This window comes from Cavia porcellus, unplaced genomic scaffold, assembly GCF_034190915.1.
Source record: "Cavia porcellus strain 051 isolate PalLab524CR breed Dunkin Hartley unplaced genomic scaffold, mCavPor4.1 scaffold_21, whole genome shotgun sequence".
NCBI classification, from domain to species: domain Eukaryota; kingdom Metazoa; phylum Chordata; class Mammalia; order Rodentia; family Caviidae; genus Cavia; species Cavia porcellus.
In genome coordinates, this window is record NW_026947504.1 from 12926638 (window position 1) to 12952185 (window position 25548).

Genomic DNA, 25548 nt, shown 5'->3' on the forward strand with positions numbered 1-25548 from the left:
AACACATGCACAATAGACAGAGATGTAGATATAGCTAAAGATTGCAACACCACCATGCACACCTCTCATAGTACTGATCATGCTGTCCTCAATTGGTCTCACAATAACCCTAGGTCCACAGATTCACTACAAAGTAAACTGAATTGGGTGAATAAATTTGCTGAAGGTTTCATAGCTTCTAAATGGTGCAGTCAGGATTTGAACCCATGTCTAACTCCAAAGGTCTATGTGTTTAATCAGGGGCCAGCGAACTACCTTTAGACCCATTGTTTCCACTGCTTATTTTTACAGGTTTTTTTGGAATAAGCCATAACCATCTTTTGCATAGCATTTGCATTTGCTTTTACGCTGGCATAGTAGTCCAGCACTTGCAGCAAAACCCAAACAGCCTAAAAAAGTCTAAAAATGTATTATCTGGCCTTTTACAGAAAAGTTTCCCAACCCCTTTTCTTGACTGTTATCTCACCTGAAAAACTAATTTGAAGATTTGGGGAAAAACTCTTATAAAGGCGGTCCATTTAGATAAGAAAGGCTTTTTGGGTAATTTACGTCTGTTAAAGTTATCCATGAGCTCAGAAACACACACCGTTCCTTTAAGGTTTAATGCATTTAATGCTTGAGAAGAAATATGAGAAGACATTTCATGACATTTGGAGCTATTTTGATTTCAGCTGCCTGTTATCTGACAGTCCAAAATAAAATTACTAAAAATTTGCAGCTTACTTACTTCAAAGCTCATATATGAGAACTGTAATTCTCTTGATGCCCCTCAAATAAAAAAATTCATTTTAGAGATGTTATGTTTTGCAAGGCATGATAAATAGACCTTTAGTAGTAGTATTATTATCCAGTAAAACTAATATCCAAGCATTTTTGCAAGCTTCATTACATGCATTATTGTTATAAATCCACAGAAAGTTTAGATTTCAATTCCAACCCATGAAACTTCATGTATTTATTCATTTGATAAAGTTTAACTGAGGTTCTACTATATACCAAATACTGTTGTTGCTTATAGAATAGTTAAAAGTGAAGTATCAATAACCCTATAATATATCCCTCACCAAAGATAGTCTTACTTTTAAGTAAAATGAAATAACAGATGCATCCCTCTTATCTTGGAGATTATACTCTATAGAACTATAAGCAATATATGGCATAATATTATACAATTATCTTAACCTGTCAAGCTGCTAAAACAAAATGCCATAAACTGGATAGATTAATAATAATAATCTGTTTCTCACAGTTCTGGAGACTATGAAGTTCAATATGAAGGTGCTGGCAGACTTGGTGCTTGATGGGGGCCAGCTTCCTGGCTCACAGAATACCACCTTCTCTCTGCATTCTCCCCTGATGAAGGAGATGGCAGCTCTCTAGGCCCCTTCATAAGGACCCTATTTCCATTCACAAGGGCCCTACTACTCTGTCCTCATGATCCAGGGTCCTCCTGCCAAAGGTATCATATTGGGAGTATGATTTCAACATAGAAATTTGGGGCAATGTGAGCATGGAGTTCACAACTGCAGAGTGTGTGAAGGACGGAGGGATCAGCCCAACAACAAGGCAGCTGGCCCCACTGAATTAACTCCCTGATGGGCAAGCTTCATGGACAAGGTGACCTCAGAGGGGAACCCGGGCAGGAGCAGGACAAAGCATATGAATTATCTGAGGAGTGAATACCTTTGCCACAAGGTTTGCATGCTGTACTGTTGAGGATCTGGAGAAACTGGGAACATCATACAACATTTAACACTTGCAGGTTGAATATAGTATTATACTTACCCTGACATGCATACAGACACACACACACACACACACACACACACACACACACACATGCACGCGCAAATATATTAAAATTGAGAGAGAGAGCTGCTAATTTATTAATTTGCCTAGTGCATGGCAAATCTGAAGGTCAAACTGAGGCATAATCCAGGGACCACAGCTTTTTGCCACTCTATGACATACATCTCTTTCCTCCTCCAGGACATTAATGAACCTGGAAAATCTTTGCATGTGGTCTGACTCCCATTTTGACTCACATGACATTGAGCTATTCTAAGGAAAAAGTGATATCAGAATCATACGATTTCACTGTAAGATTTCTAAATTGAAGGCGAAAAATGTCAAAAGCTGTCATTTAAACTAAGCTAGCCTCAGACTCGCTAGCACTCCAGCAACTCACTCGCCCACAGTCACCAACACAGTTGCTTTACAGATTTCTTCTCTGAAAATAAAACATTGCCACCAATTCTTTGGAACACTAGAGATTCTAGAAACGGACCCTGGTGTTGAGTGAAATCTAATTGCCCCTTTGCCTGGCTTCCTGGTCCCCATGGAGAACCTCCCTTGCTGGGGGTGCGATACAGGCTCAGGAAGCTGGATGTGAGCCCTGCAGAAACCTCTCAAGCAGAAAACCACTCTCCTTTCAAAGCAACCACAGACATGGAGAGACACAGTTTCTATTTGTGGTTACTTAATTCCCACTTGTCAGGAGAAGAAACATGGCTGGAGTAGCGTGGTTTGAGACCTGCAAGTGCAATAGCATCTCTGATCACCAACAGCATCTCCAGCTTTTCCTCTCTAGACATGAGCCTGTAATTATTGCTCAATGTCTAAATGTATCTATACCTGCTCCCCAAACCTGAATCTCGCTGAGTCCCCTGTGCTTGTGTCTGCTTCGGCCGTGCATTTCTCCTGGCCTTGAGGATCTCTGGCTGAACACTGCTGGGAGGCCACCGTGACTCACATGTGAGAGCAGCCAGTTCACGAATGCTACTGTTAATGTCTGTTTCATTCACCAGCATGTTTGTCTAACAGAGCAGAGAGGGGAATATTTTTGACAGTGAGCAAGGCCTTAGGGCCCACCTGGACCACTAAGACTGTGATGGGGTCCATCTCAGGCCATTGCTCCCTGGTATCATTCCTGTGTGGCCTTGTGTGTAAACTGCAGTCACTGTGAGCCAGTACTGGGAGAATCAGAAAGGGATGAAGTAAACAAATGACTAAAGTGGAGAATTACTGCAGGCTCAAACTGGGGAACCATCACTGCAAAGTGAGAAGGATTCTTTGTGGCAGTTTTATAATTACCTTATTTCCCCCATTTTACAGATAAAAGGGGCTGGGGGATTTAACTCAGCAGCATAAGCGCCTGCCTGGCAAGCACAAGATAGTGAGTTCGATCCCCGGTACAAAAACAAAACAAAGAAAACAAAATTACATGCATTACTGATAAAGAAGCTGAAGAACACAGAAGTATTTAAAATGTCAGGGGCAGAGTCCAGATCCAAACACAGACACCTTGGCAGTGAAGGCTGCACGCCTAACCTTCACCCTACTCCTCTCCTCATTTGGCCTCAACTGTACTCTCGACTTAATTAAAAACGACAGCCCAGTAAGTGATTTTCATGGCTTAGTTGACAAGAGAGAATTTGACCATATAAAAATCTGAGGCAACATTATAAAACCTAGGAAAAAATGTTAATGTAAGTGCTTAGTTCAGCAGAAACTGAGAGAAGTCTTGGAACCATGGATAATTCGACTGACTTTGAAAGAAACTCTACTTTTTAAGACTACAGATCTCCTAATGATTATCAAGTTAAAAGAGGAATTGATGGAAGGATTTGATGCAATTCTTTAAGTCAAACTACAAAGGATCATTTAGCAAGTGACATCATGTCATCAAAGGATCACAGCAACAATTTCTGAACATCAACAAATGATCTGTAAATGATGATCGTTTTAATGAAATATAAGCCTTCCAAATGATGTCACTGGGTAGGCAGCTTTGCAAGTTTGGAACAGAGAATAAAGAGGAATGTGCAGTTAATATTTTTTTAACTTCTAACCTGATTTATGTATTAATTTATATTCTTGTAATGCTTACTAAGGACTTCTTAATACCACTCCTCTATACACTCATAAAAAGTATGTTTTCATAAGTGTGAATGACAATGAGCCTGTGAATTCACCAGTACTTTGCAAAAAAAAAAAAGAGAGAGAGAGAGATCTCCAAATCTTGCAGTCACACAGACCATTCCTCATCCCATCTGTGGAAGAAGAAAAAACTCTACCTACAGGATCAACATGTCCAAATAAGTATAAAGGAAATACAGTAGTTGTATTTTAGTGTGGGATTGTTTCCTTTTTGGCCTCTTGGGGAAATCCACAGTTCCCTACCTCATGTAATCCTGGCAGAATGTGTTGAGATATCTCTGTGATACAAATGAAGAAAGAAAAAAATCCTGGCAAATAGATTAAAAATCTCACACAGTACAAGCCAGAAAGAAAAGCTATCCAAAGTACCCTATTTCCTAAAAAGCTAAGAAACCTTTTCCTGAAACACCCCCACCCCCAACAGACTCCTGGTTCATATCTGTTGGCCAGGATTGAATCATATGCACATGTGTAAGCCAGATACATGCATGAGCATAAAGACCACCCTAAACCACAGATTCACAAGACTTCTGCAGCCTTCCAGGCCCTTCCTAATAAAACTTCGTGAGTCAGAAGTTGGAGAAGATATTACATGGACTTGGATTCCACTTTCAGTACAAACATTCTCAAAGGTAGACCATAAGGAAAAAAGGGAGTCACTTAACACATTGATATGTAATTATTTCCCTTCCTATCAAAGACAGCAAATACTGTCAAATAAAGCAATCACTCATCTCTCAACCATGACAAAAATGTATGCTAGCCCTGCAAACAGAAAGTTGGGTCCAAGTTAGAAGCTACAAACACCGTTCTTTTACAGGTCTACACAGCATCCATTGGCCACCAACTGACAGATTTGCCAAGCCTCTGAAAAAAAACAGGTCAAATTACCAAACAAAAATAACCTATTCAGATAGATATTTAGTGAAACAAAATATGAAATAAGAATTGTGCAAATTGTCTGAAATTCAAAGTCAAATAGCTTAAGCAATCAATTCAGAGAGTAAACTTTAAATGAAGCTTGGTGATCAGCAGTTCCAAACTATTTCCAAGGACCTTTGGTATCTCATCTTCTTTTTCATTCTAAGTAATGGGGCCAGATTCATCACTGGACTCTGTATAATGGATATTTACACACACACACACACACACACACACACACACACACACACACAATTGCTTGAGCTTTATTCTTTTGACAGTAAAACAGCTACTCCTGATTCAGGGCCCACAATTCTATCCTAAATGTTCCAAGTGAAAGAATAATGTCCATTCCAATAGCACATATCCAGTTCTCAGATCTCTACCATTGTCCTGAAATGGGTCATTTTACTAAACCCACAAACTGGCTTAAGCCAATCTGCCTAATTCTTAGAATCTGTGTGGGTCCCTCTCACCTCAAAACCACATAAAAAAGAGACATGATCAGTGTATAGTTAGAGGAAAACATGGAGAAGAAATAGGTATTTGAATAACAAACAAATGCCCACAGGACAGCACTCTCCACATAAAGGAATTTTTCCTGCAAGTCTCCAGTTTGAAGAACTATTTGAAAGCTACATGTTATATACCTGCATGGCTAATTTTATTCATTCAACTTAAGAGAAATAAATCCATTATATCATGATGTAATTTATTTGACTGCCCAACAATCAGAGTCATGATTCCTAGCAGGTTTTGTGTCTACTGTTCTCCCTAATGAAACATCATGTCAAACCAGTTTTTGGGCTCACGCTTACTGGCCTGTACCATTCACTGAGCTTGAAGGTGTAGCTGCTGGCATTAGATACAAGATACAAGACAAAAAGCCTAGTTAAATGATGGGATGCTGGCGCAGATTGGCACGGGGATGGTTTTCACTCAATGGCCTTCCATTGATGAATAAAGCACTCTGAGCACAAGAGTCAACCAGGAGGAAATTCCAAAATCTACATCTGTCCATCCATCTCCCAACTATGGCCTGGAAACAAAGTAAAAGACTCAGAGGAAATTCCTGCCTTGCAATGACCTATGAAACAATGAGATAAGAAATGAGCAAAACAGGATCTGCAGCCCAAAAATGATGTTACTGTTGAAACATCTCAAGACCAGAACAAACAATAAAGAGCAGTCTGGTGTACTCAGAACACACATGCATTTGACAAATTACTACTTGAACAACTCATTTGATGTCTGTAGGATTCCATTTCCTTCTCTGTAAAATGGGATCAATATAAAGGAGTAGATAGCTTTCAAAGTAGCTGTCTAATCCCAATTATTGTTTTTAACTGTCCTCCAATATGTAGAAGAGCCGGTTTGTACGTAGCTCTGTAACAGTCATTTTGCAAAGAGCTGTAGTTATTGGACCAGAAGTAAAATCTAGCCAAAACTGGGCAATCTAGATTTCTCTCCCTAATAATATTTAGAACTGGGGCCAAAAGAGAAAACTAATCTCCTTCGGAGCAGTGAGACCAGTGAAATGGTAACTCAAGTTATTGGCTGCAGAGAAAGGCACCTGTGAGAAATGATTAAAATACAAATGAGGTAAAAGGAGACGGAGAGAATCCCCACTGCGCTACAGGCCCCTCAGGGCCCAGCTGATAGCTACCCAGTGTTTCCACAGCAAAACATTGTCAACCTTCTTTAGACCACTTTTCTTGTTTAAAATGCTCAAGTTGGTTTCTATTACTTGCAGGCAAGCATTTATTCAGCATGCACACATGATGTTTAACTCCCTGGGTGACTTTGAGATTAAAAGAAACAGCAATAGCTTATGAATGGAAACAACTATAAATAGTAAAAATAATAGGTCTGGAAAACCATATTCTGTTTTTCAATAAAAGAGTTAAATTATTTTGGAGAAAAGTATTTCTCACCATGGAAAGATGTTTATTTATTATTAAGCAGATGCTCAGGTTACCAGAACAGAAATTGTTCATACCAAGAGTTATCAAACTTTTTAAATGAAGTGCCAGATATAAAATATTATAATATTTGTGAGCATCCAACTCTGTTCTACAGATGTATTGAAGAAGCAGCCATAGATAATATGAAAACAAATGAACATGTTTGTATTCCAATAAAGCTTTATTTATGATCACTGAAATGCAAATTTCTAATAAATTTTTTGTCACAAAATAGTCTTTTAAATGTTTTTCAACCACTATAACCTATAAGGTATAAAATCTATTTTTAGCTGTTGGGCACACACAAAAAAATTTGCAAAGTCTTACCACAAAATAAAGGAATACAAATAAAATAAAATAATGTATCAAAATAGTAGATTTCAGGGATAGTTTCTTTTTGCTCACCTATGTTTTCTATTTTTGTAGCATAGGCGTGAAATTGTGTTTAGATAAATTTTAAAATAAAAAGAAAGTGGGGAATGAAATGTATTTCAAAAGAAAAAAAAGCAGGGAAATGATAATGTTAGGGTACCCTCCAAGGCCCCCAGGTGTTCTGGCAGCTTTCCTCCAACAGTGGTGGCCAGCCTATGGCACATGTATCACAGCAGGCGCACAGAGTCCTCTGTCACAAGTGAACCAAGCTGCCCCAGCATCACACTAGCAACCGAGCCTTCAGGTTAAATTGCAGTGCTGGCACTTTGCAATAAGTAAGAGAGTTTGGGGTTTCAGTGTGTGCATTTGGTCTCCAAAAGGCTTACCATCACTGTCCTAGGAGCTAATTTGGATCTGAGTCTTACTGGAAACTATGTCTACACCACTGAAACACAGCAGGAATCCTGTACAAGATGAGCTTCCCATACCAACACAGAACCACTTTCCAAGTACCCTCGCTTCCAATTCCAGAAGTTACAGTAACAGCCACACACCCTAGAACCACAGTGCTTTCCAGAAGGAATGAAACAAAATTTAATGAACATAACTCCTTCTTCTTGGATCCAATTGACCAGTAGTTTGTGAGCTTTCCTTTGTAGAAGAAATGTCAAGGGAGCATCCTCCTAAACTTTCACTACGCACCTGCTCTTCCACCAGCCTCTGGGAATGTGCACTTCACCTATACTGTGCAATTCCACACCTACGGCTCACCTCCTGTATGCCACCCAAAGGGTATACTTCCTCCACTAAGCACTGCAGGTCACATTTCCATTGTCACTGTTGTTACTGGTTCGTTTAATTAATCAAAAACCTAACATGGAACTAGCAATCATAATGGTACTGTACTTGTGGTACCCATTATCTCTTTGCATGTGTCTACATTTCCCGTGAAATATTAATAACCCTACTTGAGAAACTGTGGCTCAATGCATCTTGCTCAAGGTCACCCAGAGACAAGTGGCAAAACCAAGTGTCTTAGTTACTTTTTACTCGTCGCTGCGACAAAATACCTGAAGCCCAAGTTGGAAAAGGAAATGTTTATTTCTTACAGTTTTTGGAGGTTTCAGTCCACACTCAGTTGGCTCCAAGACAGGTGGGCATGGCTGGACCCCAGTTCATGGCAGCTGCTGACAGCAAGCTTGAACCAGCAAAGAGAAAGACACACCTTCTTCCTGCCATTACATCACATCCTGGCTCCACCCCTATGTGGGTGGAGCACTGACACCATCAATCCAAAGTACTATACAATGAACTATCACAAATGAACAATGCAAACTCATGAGGCCTGGGGGACACAAACATAAACCATGACACCAAGATTCATTCACGTGTGGAATCTCAAAGTGGCCAAACACTCAGATGTCCTTGGACCCGGTATGAAAGCTAACACTTGGGAGCTCGATCAGAAGTGCAGTCACAGGCCCAGCTGCAGACTGCTCTTCCTGTCTCTGTATTTGACACTTCTCCAAGTGATTTGTCTGCCCTTCAGATTCTGACAAAACAGAAGAAGAAAAGTATATATCTATTAAGTACCTGTGTGCCACACAGTACCGCTTCAATGGGGTTATTTTACTTTTCATTACCACATGATTCTAATTTCACACCTATCCTATTAACATATAGAGAGGAACCTGAGGCTCAGGGAAGTTAAACAAGTTGCCCAAGATCCACTGCAAGCGAGTAGCCAAGATTGCCCAATGATGGTGGTGACATGCTGTCTTCCTGGCTTTCATGTCAGAGGATGAAAGAGCCAACTTGGAAAAGGACTTGGCCGACTTCTGAGATGTGAGTCTACTTAGTGCCCCTTATCCAGTTTTGCTCTCCATGGCTTCTGTTATCCATGTCCAATTGTGGATCGAACATAAATTTCACAAATAAACAATTTGCAATTTTTAAATTACTTTCATTACAGTATCGTATCAAATTGTCCTCTTTTATTACAAGTTACTGTTGGTCTCTTACTGTGTCTCATTTATAAATCAAACTTGATGATAAGTGTGTGTTTACAGGGGAGAACATAGCACTATCCATGGTTTGCAGGTAAACACTGGTGACTCAGGAGCAAATCCTCCAAGGGTAAGAAAAAACATTGTATAAACGTTAAGCATAAAGCCCACAGTGGGGACAACAAGAAGAGAACATTTAATTGTCCTTTCAGTACGGAGACTTTCTTTTCAACCTTTGTTAAATTGGGATGTTTATTTTCCTTATGAGGGTATGCACAAGGTGCTGAAATGACAGCCTTTGTAACTGACAAGTTCTTCTTTAATAAAAATAGAAACAGAAATTAGTCTCAGTCCACCACCAGCCAATGAAAACTGAAATGCTCTAAATTAACACTGAAAATAGGGTATTTCCAAAACAAGTAACAAAAAATTACTCAAATCAACTCAGGAAAAAAAAATTTTGCCAAGCATGGTGGTGTAGGTCCATATTCCCTGCACTCTGGGAGGCTGAGGCAGAAAGCTCACAAGTTCAAATCCAGCCTCAGCAGTGCCTTAGCAAGACGCTGTCTCAGAATTTAAAAGAAAATAAGCCTGGGGACGTAGCTCAATGTGAAGGTCTTGGTTTTAAATCTTTAGTACTATTCCCCACCTTACTGCCAAAGAAAAACTCGCTGATGTGGAGATTGTCAGGATGGTTTACACAAAGCACTGTCACTGGTTCAAATCATAAGAGTATCCTAGTCTGCAAGAAAGAATGCAGAGCCCCCAGGCCAGCAGGATACAAACTCTGACAGAGATGCCCAAACTACTGCATGACCCTCCTTAGAACCTTACACAGCCCTGCTTCTCCTTCAAATGTGTTAAGGGTCTATTTTTGCACCTCAAAAAGGTACCTGGTATATAGTAAATGCCCAGTACATAGTTACTGAAGAAATAAATGGCTGAGTGTTTCATCAAGTGATTATTCAATGTATCCCATGTGGCCTCAAGAATTTCTGTGGGTGTGCCCAAAGCATTATCGGGGGTTTTGGGGATGTGGTACACAGTCTTGCGCTTCACCTCCCTGCCTCCTTCCAGTTAACCAAAACACATTTGTTTTGTACATTGAGCTTTTCAGTAATAGTTGGCTTAAAGAAAAAGTTCCATCCCAAACAAGGAAAAAACAATTCTTTGAAAACCATTTGCACAAAGAAAAAGATTAGTAAGGAATGGAAAAGCAAACTCTTATTATTTCCTGTGTGACCTTGAGCAAGTTGGTAAACTTTTCCAGAATCCCATTTAGTCACTGATAAAAATAGTTTGTTGAGTTAGATTACTTCCATGTTCCTTTCCAGTTCTAATATAATTTTATTTCATCATTGTAATTACCATACAATATTATTTATTTATTTTTCTTTGTTTTCTGATTTGTTTTAATTTCTTTACAATGAGCATGTATTTTCAGTGGAAAGAAAAGATTTATTTTCAAAGTCATATAAATTAAATTAAACAACAGCAACAACAAAAAAAATCCTTTCTAAATATTCCCTGAATTTGCATCACTTTTAACAAAAGCTAGAAAAGATGTTTTCCACATTTTCGCCTGGGGAGAACAGTAATTTAAAGTCATGCGGTAGGAAGAGCTGGAGCCTTCAAAAGCAAGTAATGCTTAATCTGTTCTATTTCTGAAGCACAAAATAAAACCAAATGAAAAAGAAAAATAAGCTACCTCTTCAACCGGTGCCAAGTTTCCTCATGCATAAACAGAGATCCATCCAGAGAAGCAGCATTCTCAGTCAGGTGGGACAAATCTCTGTGTGCTTTTGTGGAAAATTCCCCCACACACACAAACTGACATCAAGGGCACTGTCTACAGCTGCCTCCGTGTGTGGCCAGAATACTCCAGAAAGGCCGTGAGATGCCAGGAGTTCTGCAGATGCAAGTGCCTGGCTGAGAGGATTGCTTCTCTCTTCCCCAAAGTCTCTTGGCTGATGTACCAAAGCTGATTGCAAAATCACCCTGAGAAAAACTAGCTCTCCATAAAAGAGATCAGATCTCAGTTTCATTCTCATGTCTTTTTCTGATGACTCAACCAACCTTCACTTCAGTCTCACCTACTGAGCATCTTAATAATGCTCAGTTTCTTTTTTCCATGACCCATACTTAGTCCCCTCTCTTTTTTTCTCATTAATTCTTCCTCAGGAAGAACCCAATCATTTTACATTGTGAATATGCATGTGACTTCTTGCAAACTTCTGACAGATGACTACTGACATAGAGATGGAGGATCTCCAAATAATATAAGAGAAATATTATAACTCCCAGTCTGCTAGATGTCAGTACACAAGAAAAAAAGAATTCTAAGGAATGACAGAGGTTAAGAGTAAGAAATACTTCTTGAAGAGGGAGAGATACAGCCCCTCAGAGGCAGGAGAGGTCCCAAGTAGGTCTCCAAGAACCTTATTTCTCAGGGAAGCTTTATACAGCAAAATCTGAAGTGGGTATGAAATCTCAAGGTGTGTATAAGATGGAACAACTAATAATCAACTAAAAAGATCACCTCAACTAATAATGTTGCAGGCAGCTGAGTTAGTTAGAAATATTATAGGCAGTCAGACAGGGGTAGGCCCTCGAGGAAACTGGCACAGAGGACCAGATATCTGATGACCATGGAAAGGACATACACACCTCTTGCTGTAGGCCAGATCTTAAAACAGAAAGCAAAACAAATGCAACCACACCCTTTAGTATAATCCTTAGGGATTAAATCTGGATCACCTTGAGAAGCCAAGAGTCATCATCCCAATCCCATATAGGAGTCACTGATCTCTAAGAATGCCCACTTCCTATGTGACTTGCTTTCCCATTTGTCCCCAATTTAATCAGTTTTACCTAATCTATTGATCTTATTGGCTAACTACAGTTATGTCTCACCGTGAACCATGGTTTTACTCTATAAAAGTTCCTGCAAAAGACAGAGTCTTGGGCAACCCGCTCAGGACCCCCTTCTGTCTCTCTTCAGACAGAAGCTTTCTTTCCCTCAATAAATATATTCTACTCTTCACCTCCATTGTTCCTAAAATTCAGTCTTCTGTTTTGGAGAACATGAACTCGCAGACATAGTAGGTTGGGAGTTTCATTCCCCTGTATCAATAAGATTACAAGTACAATTACTTAGATAATATTGATCCAATGTGGAAGCAAGTCATGTAGCAATGTGCATGAAGAAACAAAGACTTTTGTGGAATGGATGGGTCGGGACCTTCCTGGAAGGGATGGGTCAAGTTCCTGGTCTGGTGACTGATGCCTAGTTAGATATCCTTATGGTATTGTTCCATCTTTGTTTTGAGGTCTGACCTTCAGCAAATGGGCCTCCACCCACAGTTATAATGTATTTTCTACACTAACTCCTTCAAGGGCCTAACCCTTTCTGACTGCCTATAATATGTCTACCTAACTTAGGTATCTATAATATTAAACTTTAATGGAAATGGAGAAATAACTTTTTGTTTATGAGATTTATGATTATGTTGAAGCTGCAGGGAAGCATCAGCTGGGAGAACTTCTGGTTCCACCTGAAACCACATAGGAGAGTTGCCTCACTCAGCAAAGGTAAGTTCATTGCATTGCTGGAGTCAGTGAGGTGGAATGAACCTTATGATGTGGATAACACCAAAGTCTCTAGTCCTAGATCTGTATTTTTGAAGACAACAAAACAAAGTATGTTTGCTCTTTTGGGACCAGTGCAAATTTAAAAATTTTTAAAGGTACCAAGATAGAAATTTTAGGGCATCAAGAGACAGGAACCAGTCAGTCATCAAAAGATTTCCATACTTCCTATTTCCTTTCAAATGCAGTGTTCAAAAAGTATATAGATAGTACCCACTCTGTGATTAGTCCCAGGTTGCAAAACTGTGTCCATAGCTTGGAGGTACAGCAGATGAGATTGGAGAGGTTATGTGTGATCTTACAATAAAGGCTCTGGAAGGTCAGCTCCAGTTTCCAAAGTCTCTGTCCCCGAAAGAGTTTTCCATGAGATGAAAAAGAGAATATAAAGTAAAAAATAGCCTTAATTCTAAGGACATGGAAAGAACTCCATGACCATCAGGGCCTGGCTTTCTCTGCAGGAAACATGGGGCATGGGATATACATATAATTTTCCACTGGGGTGGTGCTTAGGGCAGGCATTGCTGACGTGGGAGCAGCCAATTGGAATTTTCTTCACAAGCAAACAGGAGCTGGGAAAGAAGCAGGAAGTGGTAGGTGTTCCCGCTTTGGCCTTCCACCTGGTTAGCTCACCACCATAATTTCTACTGAGGCAAGAACCTTTCAGTCCCCATGGCAGAAAAAATGACTTAATGTTTAAACTGATTTGCAGATTGCTTTTGCCTTATTTAGGAAGGGGAAAGACAGTAAGAGGACTGTACATAGTATATGTGCAATGCACGAATTCTACTCCAAAGGAACTTGTTTCAAACAATTACTAGATATTATTAATTTATCACCATGAAGGATTTGAAAGTGCACCAGGACTTTTTGTTTACCTTATTTATCTTTGTTTACTTTAGCTTTTGTTTACCTTACTTTTTAATTATCTCTGATATATATAAAGATAGATAGATAGAATTTGCTACTGCCACAAGGCTGGTTCTGAGAAACTCCCAAAGCTGAAATAAGAAACTTATCTCAACTCTTTTGTAGAATAAGTTTACAGGCCATCAAGGAAGAAGAATTTTCAGTGAGAAGCAAAGGGAAAGTCTATTAGGCAAAGATTTTAGGACACACCCAAGAGTAAAGTGTGGGTGCTCAGAGAAATGAGGCAGAGAGATTTTAACATACACTTGAGAATAGAGTTTGGGCTATCAGAGAAAAGAGGCACATTACAGTTTGGAACTAGAGATATTTATGTATTTTGGGCTGTGGAAATCTATGGAATTTAATAATCTATAGTCTTATGTGATTTGTCTTATATCCTTTTCACCTAGTTTTTATTTCTTCTATCTTGACTCGTTACCACACGAAGGGTATTCTGAGACTTCTCTCCAGATTCTTGGTGTCATGAACAAAGAATTAGACAAGGTACATAGAAAAGGCAGTGAAGGTATACATTTACTGGAGGTGAAAAAGAGGTATCAAGGCAGGAGATTAAGTCATGGCCAGCCATTTGGACAAGTAGGTGTGACCTGCCAATCACAGAGATACAGGGCACTTGCACAGAAGACAGTTTCAAAGTCCTAAGCCTCAAGTAAATTTCAAAAAACTATCTTAAACTTTTCTGGCATGAAATCAAGCAGGTTTTTGAGAAGACTACCTAGATCTGATATCAGCCTAGTGGGAAATACAAAAAAGAGAAGCCACAGCCTCTGTGATCTCTCTCTCTCTCTCTCTTTCAGTGGCCCACTCTCACTCTGTAGAATGTACTTCTTTTCCTATTTTTAATCTGCAGTCATTCTGCAGAACATATTTCTTTTCCTGTATTTAATGAATCTGAAACCTCATCATCTTTTGTGTGCATGTCTACTGAAAACCCCGTGGAGGGTATCAGTCTAGCACACCCAGCAATAGGGCACCCAGAAGCCAAATAAAGACAAAAGGAAATTCTGAAGTTGAGGAGCTCTGGGATGACCAATGTTCTCTGTGGACTAAAAGCCTATGAGTCTAAAATCTCATAGTTTGTATTGGTATCAATCAAGGAGGTAGGTGGGAATTACAACAGAGGGCTAGGGAAAAGAAACAGCGCAGGCATTGACTGTAAAGAGAAACAGCAATTTTGTACCAGACACAAATGATCTTTAATTAGCAATGTCATTAATAGTTTGATATATGCAAAGCTGGCACCTTTACTACCAGGAAACTATAATTCTTTTGAGTTCTATGGCTTCAGCTGAAATGTTATCTCATGTCCTAGCCTTGGGATCTCACAGCCTCTTGTTCAAACCCCCAGTGAGGTGGAGGAAGAATTTTTGCAGTGAGACATGTTAGCATCTTGGCCAGACTCGATCAGATTCTTTTAGCCAGTTAAGAGAACATCTGGTTCAATATAGCTAGTTTTGCATATCTCAGTGAATAGGGTTGAAGTAAAATTCAGGAAAAGATGGGGGAGAAAGGGTTTCATTTCTCTGGAGAATGTAGCTTGATAATCTCCCACATGTACTGACCAATTCTTTGTTCAGGACAAGAACCTGGAAAGGATCTAGATGACCACAGCCCCCAGCCCCATAGCTCCAGTAACAGAATACTCTGCAAGGTGAAAATGGGCTAGTAAAAAGCAACAGAGTGGTTCCAATGATAAGGGGAAGGGAATCTTGGTGTCCAAAATTCCTGGGTTAGCTTCTCCCTCATGCAAGTAAGGAACTGAGATGTTTTGTCATATAAAAAAAAAACACACTTGTTATCAAGCCAGGTATAAACTATACTATTGAAAATGTCCCACAGCTTCCCACCAGATGTAGGTGAAGGATCAGAAACAATGAATTTTGATTAATTGTTCCCACATGGAAATGAACAATTTAAAATTTTATCTCCTGATTGGTCCTGCAAAAAGTACTTATCACTGTCCTGAAATGCTTATCCCTGTGATCTTCCATGGACAGCTTCTTATCTCAGAAGACAACTGCACCTTCCTCACAGAAGTCCTTGACCACTAATCTAGAGTAGGCATCAAGTCATGTATAATCATATCAATCATATTTTAATTATCTGTGTAGCACTTGCCATTGTTTATTTAGTTCTTCTGGCCCAGGTCTTCCATTATAATGCAAAACTCAAGATGTTTCCATCTTGTTCACCACTGTATACCCAGTACTTAGAACAGAGCCTGACACAGCGGGACCTCAAAAACTATCTACTAAGTAAATGGATGATTAAATAGCCAAGGAAGCAAAGCAAAGATGTCTACAATGAAGACTGAGGAAAATACCATCAAGCCTTTACCAAGGAGAAAATATGGTAAGATATCATTGCTTGGCCTATGCATATTAAAGCTATATTGTTTTAGGTAGAGTCTCAATCTAAAGGTACTCAGAATATTTTCTAGCCTCCAATGACAAGATTTATCTCTCTCTCTCTCTCTCTCTACATTTCCTTTTAATTTTATACTGACATATTAAAGGCATTTTGGAAACATAAAAAGGCAATCGATAATACTATCATAACAAGTTTCACATACATATTTCCTTTGAGTTTTTATTCATAAATATAATTTTCACAAAATTACAACAAAAGAATATGTCCCATTTTACTAAATTGTTTTTTATATCTATTATGTTATAAACACATCCTGTGCTACTGAATATCTGAATAGTTTTGTGATTTTAGTAATAATTTAATTTATTGAGAGTTTGCTATGTGCCAGTTTGCTAAATGTGGATGTTGTCTTGTTTTCTTTGCACAATAACTTTTTATGGTGTGGACTATTACTATTTCTGCTTCATTCCATTTTCCCCTTCTAGACAAGGCACTCACACATGCATACTACATGTCTGAGTAAAAATGTTCAGTATGAAATTGTTGATATTGACTGGCATAATTCATATCCATCAATAATGGAATGCATGCAACTCTGATGCCTTTGAGCTGTGCAAACTAGTTTACTATTAAAGATAATCTTACTTAGTCAAGTACGGTGGCAAACACTTGTAATCCCACCACTTGGGAGACTGAGGCAAGAGGATTGCTGTGAATTCAAGTAGCCTGGGATACTTCAACAATTTCAAGGCCAGCCTGCACAACATAGTGAGACCTGCCTCAAAAAAAGGAAAGGAAAAAACCAGGATAATCATACAGAATTATACAAAGATATGGAACAAATGGTTAGAAAAGGAAAATAGAATCAAAATAAAATGTGTACTATAATATCATTAACTCAATTTTTTGAAACGATCTAGCTAAATAAAACAATGCTTATATTTTTTATGCCATTAATATGAAATGTCTAAACTGCAAATTCATAGTGACAGAAATTAGATGAGTGGTTGCCATGGCCTGTTTGAGGATGGAAAGGAAAGAGGTCTGATGTTTCTTTTTCAAGTGACAAAAGTGTTTGGAAATTAGTGGCGATGATGGTGGCATAAGTTTGTGACTGTACTAAAAACCACTGAAGTGCTCACTTCAAATGATTAATTTTTGATGTTATTTGTATTTTAATAATATATATTTTTAAATTAACTAGGGAAAAGTCATATAATACCTATAGACAAATACATAAGTACAAAAAAGTCACCCAAAAGGATGTGTAGAAACTGTGATTAGTGTTAAAATGAAGTTAACAGAATTTTATCAGTCTAGTTCTACATCATTTGAATCATGTTAATGGTGCTACAAATAGAACAGTTTACAAATTGGGTGCTTTAATGTATTACTTTTTAAAATTTAAAATAATGAAATATTTTTAATAAGAAATAATGACATCCAGGCATGATGACATGTCCCTGTAATCCCACCTACTCAGGAGGCTGAGACAAGAATATCACTTGAGCCCAGAAGTTTAGGGCCAGTCTGAGCAACACAATAAGACATCCATATATCTTAAAAAACAATAATGAACACAAAAAATTTAAAATTGAAGTTAGTAAAATCGATACTAATGTTTTATTTTGTTAGTCAATACTGATAACAGACATATAAATCAAATAAGAGAATTTCATGTTATGTTTCCCCTTCTTAGTTTATGTGGTCTTCAGAAAATAAATATTTTCTCCTGCAGGATACAAGGAATGACATTTTTAGACTCATCTCAGAGATGAGTTTTGACATAATACTAAATTATATATGTGTGCATGCATATACATGTATATATGTCATATTATTATTTTTCTCATCTATTTATTTTTGGTCCAAGTTTCCCACTGCAATGCAAAACTCAAGACCTAAGTTATATATATATATATGGTTCTCAAATAATCACACTGGACAGCAAAGATAACTGAAGATTTTAAACAGTACAATGAAGTCCTGACATTACTGCATTTTCTTACTGTTATTTCACTCAAGAGCCCAAAATAAAATGTTCAAAATGCAGTAGTGAGAAAGCAGAGGAATTGTGTTTAGATTATGTATGACATTTACTTAGGAAAACCAAGATTCTAAACTACAGTATTAGAAATAATGTAGAGTCTAGCAATTTGCTATTATTTGATGGACCTACAGAAATCAATAGTATTTATCACCTGCAATAGACAATTAGAAAAAAGAAGTTAAGCAATGAAAGCCATATATTATCTAGAAATTAATCTAAGCAATAAAATTCATCTCTGTAGAAAATAATTATTTTATTTTATTATTTTACTTAATTTGTACATGCTTTCAGTTCATGCAGCTTACATCATCTTGGGGAGTGATCACATGTACACACAACATCCAGTTTCTTTTTGTAACTCCTTCCCCTTCCCTCCCCTCCTCATTTTCCCTGTCTTGTTCTTCACTCTTGCTGATATTATTTGCTTGGCTCATGTTATGGCACATAATGTTTTCATTAGTTGAGTAATTATGTTCCTGTACATGGCTACTTATTTCCCCTTCCCCTCCTCCTCACCCTTTGTACTTTTTCTCTTGGACTATTTCATCATTCAAGAGATCTATTTCTTTGTCCACTTCCACCCATCCTTTACTATTATCTTTGTTAGTACTTTGCCTCATTCAAGTGAGAGACACCATATGCTATTTAAGCTTGTATGCCTTGTCTATTTCACTTAACATTACATTTTTCATTCATATCCATTTTCCTACAAATATATCATCTCTTTTTTTATAGAAGAGTACTATTCTATTACATATAGATACCATGTTATTTTCTTTATCTATCCATCCATTGATGGATATACAGACTGCTTCCTGGATTTCAGACTCCTTCCTAGATTTAGCTATTACAAGTTGTGCTGCTCTAAACATTGGTAAGCATGTGTTGCTGCATTATGATGCTTCAAGCTCTTTGGGAAAGATTCCTACCAGGGCAATCACTGGGTCACATGGAATTTCTAATTTTGGTTGAGAAATCACCATACTGATTTCCATAATGGTTGCAATAGTTTTCATTCCCATTAACAATGAAGAATTCCCTTTTCACCACAGCCTCACCAGTATTTGTTATGATTGAGCATGTTTCCATATATTTATTGACTATTTGTATTTCAACCTCTGTGAAACATCTGTTAATTTCTGTTGCCCATTTCTTGAGTGGATCTCTAATTTTGATTGGCTGTTTTTTGTGTGAGCGTTTTGCATATTCTAGCTCTGTCTGAAGAGTGGCTGGCAAATTTTTTTTCCATTCTGCAAGGGGTCTCTTCACTATACTGATTGATTCCTTTTTCTGTACAGAAGTAGTCTAACAAAATCCTACTTGTTGATTTTTGGTATTGTTTCTTATGTAATTGTTCTGTTTAGAAAATCCTTTCCTGCACTGATGTCTTCAACTATTTTACCTGTTTTATCTTCCGGTAGGTGTAATGTTTCTGTTTCAATACTTAGACTTAGATATTTGAACCACTTTGATTTCAATTTACTATTTGGTGATAGATAAAGGTCCAGTTTTAATCATCTGCACACATATAACCAGTTTTTCAAGTACCATTTTTTGAATAGCCTGTCTTTCTTCCAACATATTGTTTTTGGTCCCTTTGTCAAAGATCAAATGGCTAAGTTTCTATATCTTCAACTCTGTCTCATTGTTTCATGTATCTGTTTTGGTTTCAGAGTCATCTGGTTTTTAGTCACTGTTCCTTTGTAGTATAGCTTCAAATCTGGTATTCATATGCTACCTGCTTTGCATTTGTTACTCAAGAGCTATTCTGGGTCTCTTCTGGTTCCATATGAACTTTAAAATTATTTTTCTATATCTGTAAAATATACTGTTGGTATTTTAATTAGGACTGGATTGAATCTCTGTAATAGTTATGGGAATATACCCATTTTGACAATATTGATTTTATCTAGGAGCAGGGGACATCTTTTCATTTTCTGATGTCTTCTTCATTTCATTTCTCAGAGTGCTATAGTTTTCATTGTAGACATCTTTCACTTCCTTGCTTAGATTTCATTTTTCTTGATGCTACTGTGAATGGTATTGTTTTAATATATTCTTTTTCATCTTCTTCATTATTAATGTACACAAATGCTAATTATTTTGTGTGTTGATCCTGTATCCTGCTACATTGCTGAAATTTTTTATTAATTCTGAGAGTTCTGAGTGGATTTCTTTGGATTTCATGAGTATGTTATAATGATCACTTGTATTCTTCGCTATGGGTATCCCATTTATTTCTTTCTCTTGCCAAATTGTTCTGGATAATGTTTGAAGTACTATGTTGAATAGAAGAGGCAATAGTTGGATTCAACATGGTTGAAAAGAGGAGGAACCACATTGGAACTACCCAGAGAAAATCAGCTAAAAACAAAGGTAATAGGAAAACAGACACACATTGTGATGGCGAAATCAACCTGAAATAACAGAATTGTAGATCAAACAAAATAATCATAGGAATTTACAAAATGATGATCCATCCACAGGTCTGCCAGTGGTACTGTCAACTATGTGTCAAGCAAGATTTTCCATACTATGAAAACTCTAAGAAATAGATGGACTGAAACAGGTGCAGCTATCTCAAGCCAAAAATGACAGAATTTTGATACAAGGCTCCTTTTCTCTACACAGAAGATGTGTCACCCTGGTAGCAAATTTCACTGGCTCCCTCTATAATGGGTACAATGGGCTGCCAACTTTTTTTGTCATAACCTAACAGGAACCCCAAATGACAACAAAATTAAGGACGTGCCCTGCAACCAATAAGAAGGGCACAGATACAGGATTTAAATAGCCAGGATACTAGCCCCATTGGAGAAGAGATTGAAGCAGACTGAGTGACTTTGGGGTTGCCCCCAAGACAACAGCAGGAGACAGCAAGGTTAGGGAACATGGCAAGCAGTGGCATGACAGTGGCAATGGAAGGGAAAATCAGCGAGGGGAACAGTGCAATCCCTCCTGCCCTGCAACCAGTGAGGTTGGCACTCTCCTCAAGGCAGAGGAAACTGAAGTGGGACTTGTATCTCTGCAGTGACAGCAGGAGCAGAGACAGCATAAAGCATCTCACCCTATCTCACCCCACTTGGCAACAATTAGCACAAGAGGACAAGTGCCAGTGCAAGTGGAACAGAGAAGGCTGTTCTGACCAGCAGAAGCTGATGATATATGTGGGGAGCAGCCTCGGACTGTCTCTGTCTGAGGGCACCACAACAGCTGGGTAAGAGACATAGAGACAGTCTATTTTGGTTTTTATTTATTTGTTTGTTTGTTTGCTTGCTTTTAGGGTGTTTATATCTTTACCTTAGTTCTTGTTCTAATCAATTTGTGTTCTTTCTCACTTTCCTCAGCTCTCTCTCTATTGATTTCATGATGTCTACATTTGAGTAAACACTTTCTCTAATCTTTCTGATCCACTTTGATAATACTTTGCTTTCTCCTTTATTCTGTCTTTCTCCTGCCCCATTCTACAGTTTCCCAAAGACTGGGTGATCATCTTTTGTCCTCAAGCCTTGCTCCTACTACATGTCTCTTTGTCCACTATCCCCTTAAATTTCCCACCACAGGGTAAAATCGCTCTATTAAAGAGGAAACTCTTTGTAGGTAAGTTCCTAATTAATGTTGAATTTTGTTATACAACTATAGAACTTGCCCCTATGATTAAAGGTACCAAGTTAACAGTTACCACAGTTGGTCAGGTTTTAGGCTGTGCTTGATGCTATTGTTATTACTAAGTGTACTACTTTAGTTAGGATGTCACACCATGTGTAATTAGTTGGTCTGCACTGTCTGACAACACTGTGATTGGATGGGGTCAAAATCACCATAATACAATACCAAAGGACTGGTTTCTGAGTCAAATAGATAGCAAAATTTCATCCTTGGTAAATTCGGAAGGTAGGATTTTAGGATAGACACTAAAAAAAAGAATAATGTATCTCTGAAAAAAAGACATTCCCTAGGGAAGCCTTATTACTAGTGATAAAGCTATCTACTGTAAGAAACTTATAAGCATCAATAAAGAAAACAAAATTAAATTTAAAAAATGGAAAATGACCCAACACAAAAGAAAATAAAACTCAAAACTCCAACCTACTCAGTACAAATTCAGGGACAAAGAGATACATGAAATCAAAATCCACACAGCTGAATTCTCTGGAATGATAACACCAGAGGCTGGAAAGCAAATAATGAGACTATGCAGGCAATCAGAGAAGAAATAATCTCCCCAGTAAAAAAGTGAGATGATGATCATAAAGATCGACTTGCTCAGCAAACCTAAAGTAGACATACTTTTAAAAAATAGAAGAACATAGGAAATTGTAGAAACCATGAATACCAACATAGGGAACAAATGGAATCCATGAAACAGATTTAAACAGATATTTAGGGAGTTAAAAATTCTTTTGAAAGTTTATAAAATTGACTGAATGAAAGCAAAGACAGAATATCAGGCTTAGGAGACAAGCTCACAGCTAGCAATCAAAAAAAGCAAGCTCTCTTAAAAATAGCAAGGGCACAAAAAGGAATAACATAAGATTGATTGAAGTTACTGAAAAATCAAGAATCACAACAAATGACCAAAAAAAAAAAAAGAATTAGAAATTCATGGAAAAGAATTAGACATACGAATAATTGATGCATATAGAACTCCAATTATTGCTGACAAAAATAAATCTAAACCAAGGATGTAATAATCAAGATTCCAAAAACTCAGCACAAGAACACAATATTAAAACTTGCTAGAAAAAAGAAACAAAACACCTATAAAGGAAAATCTGTCAGAAACACAGAAGATTTCTCAGCATAAATGCCCAAGTCAAGGTGAGTTTGGAACAAAGTATTTCACCACCAGAAAAAAAAATTCCATCACAGGTTGATGTACACTGTAAAAATATCCTTCAAAATTAATGGGCAAGTAGAATGCTCCTATGACAAAGAACTGCTGAAGAAATTCATGGATAGCAATCCAGCACTCCAAAATATTCCCAAAGATATTGTAGAGAGCTATGAAGAGGACTACAATCCCCAAAAATGCCAATGGATACAATCCACCAGGATTGGCAAGCAATCAAACAGAGGAAAAAAGGAACTAACAAGAGAATAAAACCACAAGGATAAGTCAACACATATCATGTATAATATATCAGTTATGTTTATCAATTATTTCAGTTCAGTAATGCATATCAGTTATAAATGGTCTCAATTCACCAATCAAAAGAAACAAACTGGCTGAATGAATCAAGAAACAAGATCTAATAATGTGCTGCATATAGGGGCTACAGATTTAGCTCAGTGGCTTAAGCACCTCCCCAGTACCAAAAAAAAAAAAAAAATATATGTGCTGCATATATAAATCACTAATTTTAACTCAGAAAACAATTTATAGACTCAAAGTCAAAGGGTGGAAAAACAATACTTCCTGTGAGAGGACCCTGGAAAAAAAACAAGGGCAGCTATTCTATTTGCAGATAAAGTAAACTTCATGCCAAGACTGATCAAAAGACAAGTAACATCACAGCACACATATAAGGGAAATTCCAGCATGAAAATATATCAGTCATAGATATATACACATGAAATATAAGTGTACCCAATTATATAAAATGAATATTAATGGACATGAAAAATCAAATATGCACTAAAACAGTTGTAATGGAGGATCTTAATGCCTCATTGTCACAAATAGCTCAAGAAGACAAAAAATCAAAGACAAAATAGAATTAAATCACACCTGCAAACAAACAGTCTTAGTAGATATCTACCAAGTGTTATACCACCAACACGAGTACAAATTCTCAGCAATCCACAGGATATTCACCAAAATAGATCACACAGTAGCCTGTATAACATGCTTAACCAAATGCAGACTAATTGAACTTATCCCTTTTGTATTATTGGATCACAGTGCATTGACACTGGAAATCAGTGGCAAAAAAACAAAAAAAAATTTTCATAAAAACATGGAAATTAAATAACACCTTGCTGAACAGCCAATTGGTCATACATTAAATTAGAGAAAAAAGTTAAACAGTTTCTACAATTAAATGATAATGCTGATATAACATACCAACACATGCAGTGCAATGAAAGTAGTTCCTAGAGGGAAATTTACAGGACTGGATTCTCATGCGAATAAAACAGAAGAAAAGCAAATAAAGAACCTAATGCTGAACATCAAACTGCTAGGAAAAGATGAAGAATTCAAATCCATAGCTTGGATAAAGGAAGAAATTATAAAGATCACACATGAAATTAATACAATTGATATTAAGAAAACAATAAAAAGAATCAATGAGTGGAACTGATTCTTTGCAAAATTAAGTAAAATTGATAAACCACTAGCCAGCTTTATCAAAAAAAGGGAAAAATGATTCAAATTCATACAATTAGAAATTAAAAGGCTGAAATCACAACAGATCTGGTGGAAATCCAGATAATCAATATCTACTTTGAGAACATTTACTTTAATAAGATGGAAAGCACAAAAGAAATAGAAAGATTATTAGATACATATGAATTAGTGAATTTGAATCAAGAGAATAACTCAATATCAAATTGAAAATGAAATTAAAAATTTACCAAAAAAGTAAAGCCCAGATTGTGAGGGGTTAACAGCTGAAAAAAAATAAGAACTTTAGAGAGGATCTGATGCTATTACTCTTCAAACTTATTAGTATTTTAAAGGAAATCAATATTCCCAAATTCACTCCTGGAAACAAGCATTACTCTGATATAAAAATCAGAGAAACAGCCAATGAAAATGAGAACTAATGACAAACTGATCTCTTTAATGAACATAGATGTAAAAATCCTTAGTAAGATACTGTCAAACAAAATGCAGCAAATCATCAAAAGGATTATGCACCATGACCCCCTAGTATTCATCCAAGGGACATAAGCACAAATCAATAAGTGTAATACATCATATCAACACAACCAAATAAAAAATTTCAATAGACATAGAAATAGTATTTGACCTAGTCTAATAAGTGTTAATGATAAACTCTCTACAGAAAAATCTCTGTAGAAAAGACAAGGATTATCACTATCACCACTCCTATTTGTTATAGCTATGCAAACATTACCCAGAACAATTAGACAAGAGAAAGAAATAAAGGGAATAAAGACAGAAAGAGAAAAAGTTAAATTATAATTACCCACAGATGACATGATACAGTACATAAAAGATCCCAAAAGCTCCACCAAAAGACTTCTAGATTAAATAATGAAATTCAGTCATGTATCTGTATTCAAAGTCAACATTCAAAAATCAATACCATTCCTGTACAGAGAAAATAAACTCTCTCGGAGAGAAATTAAGGAAGCAACTCCTTTCACAATAGCATTGAAA

The 25548-nt window shown here is 37.3% G+C and overlaps 1 protein-coding gene across 5 annotated transcripts in view; it reads right to left on the minus strand.

Moving 5' to 3' along the window:
* The window catches only part of Prelid2 (PRELI domain containing 2), a 396128-nt gene that overhangs the window by 200286 nt on the left and 170294 nt on the right, over window positions 1-25548 (minus strand). The window lies entirely within an intron of this gene.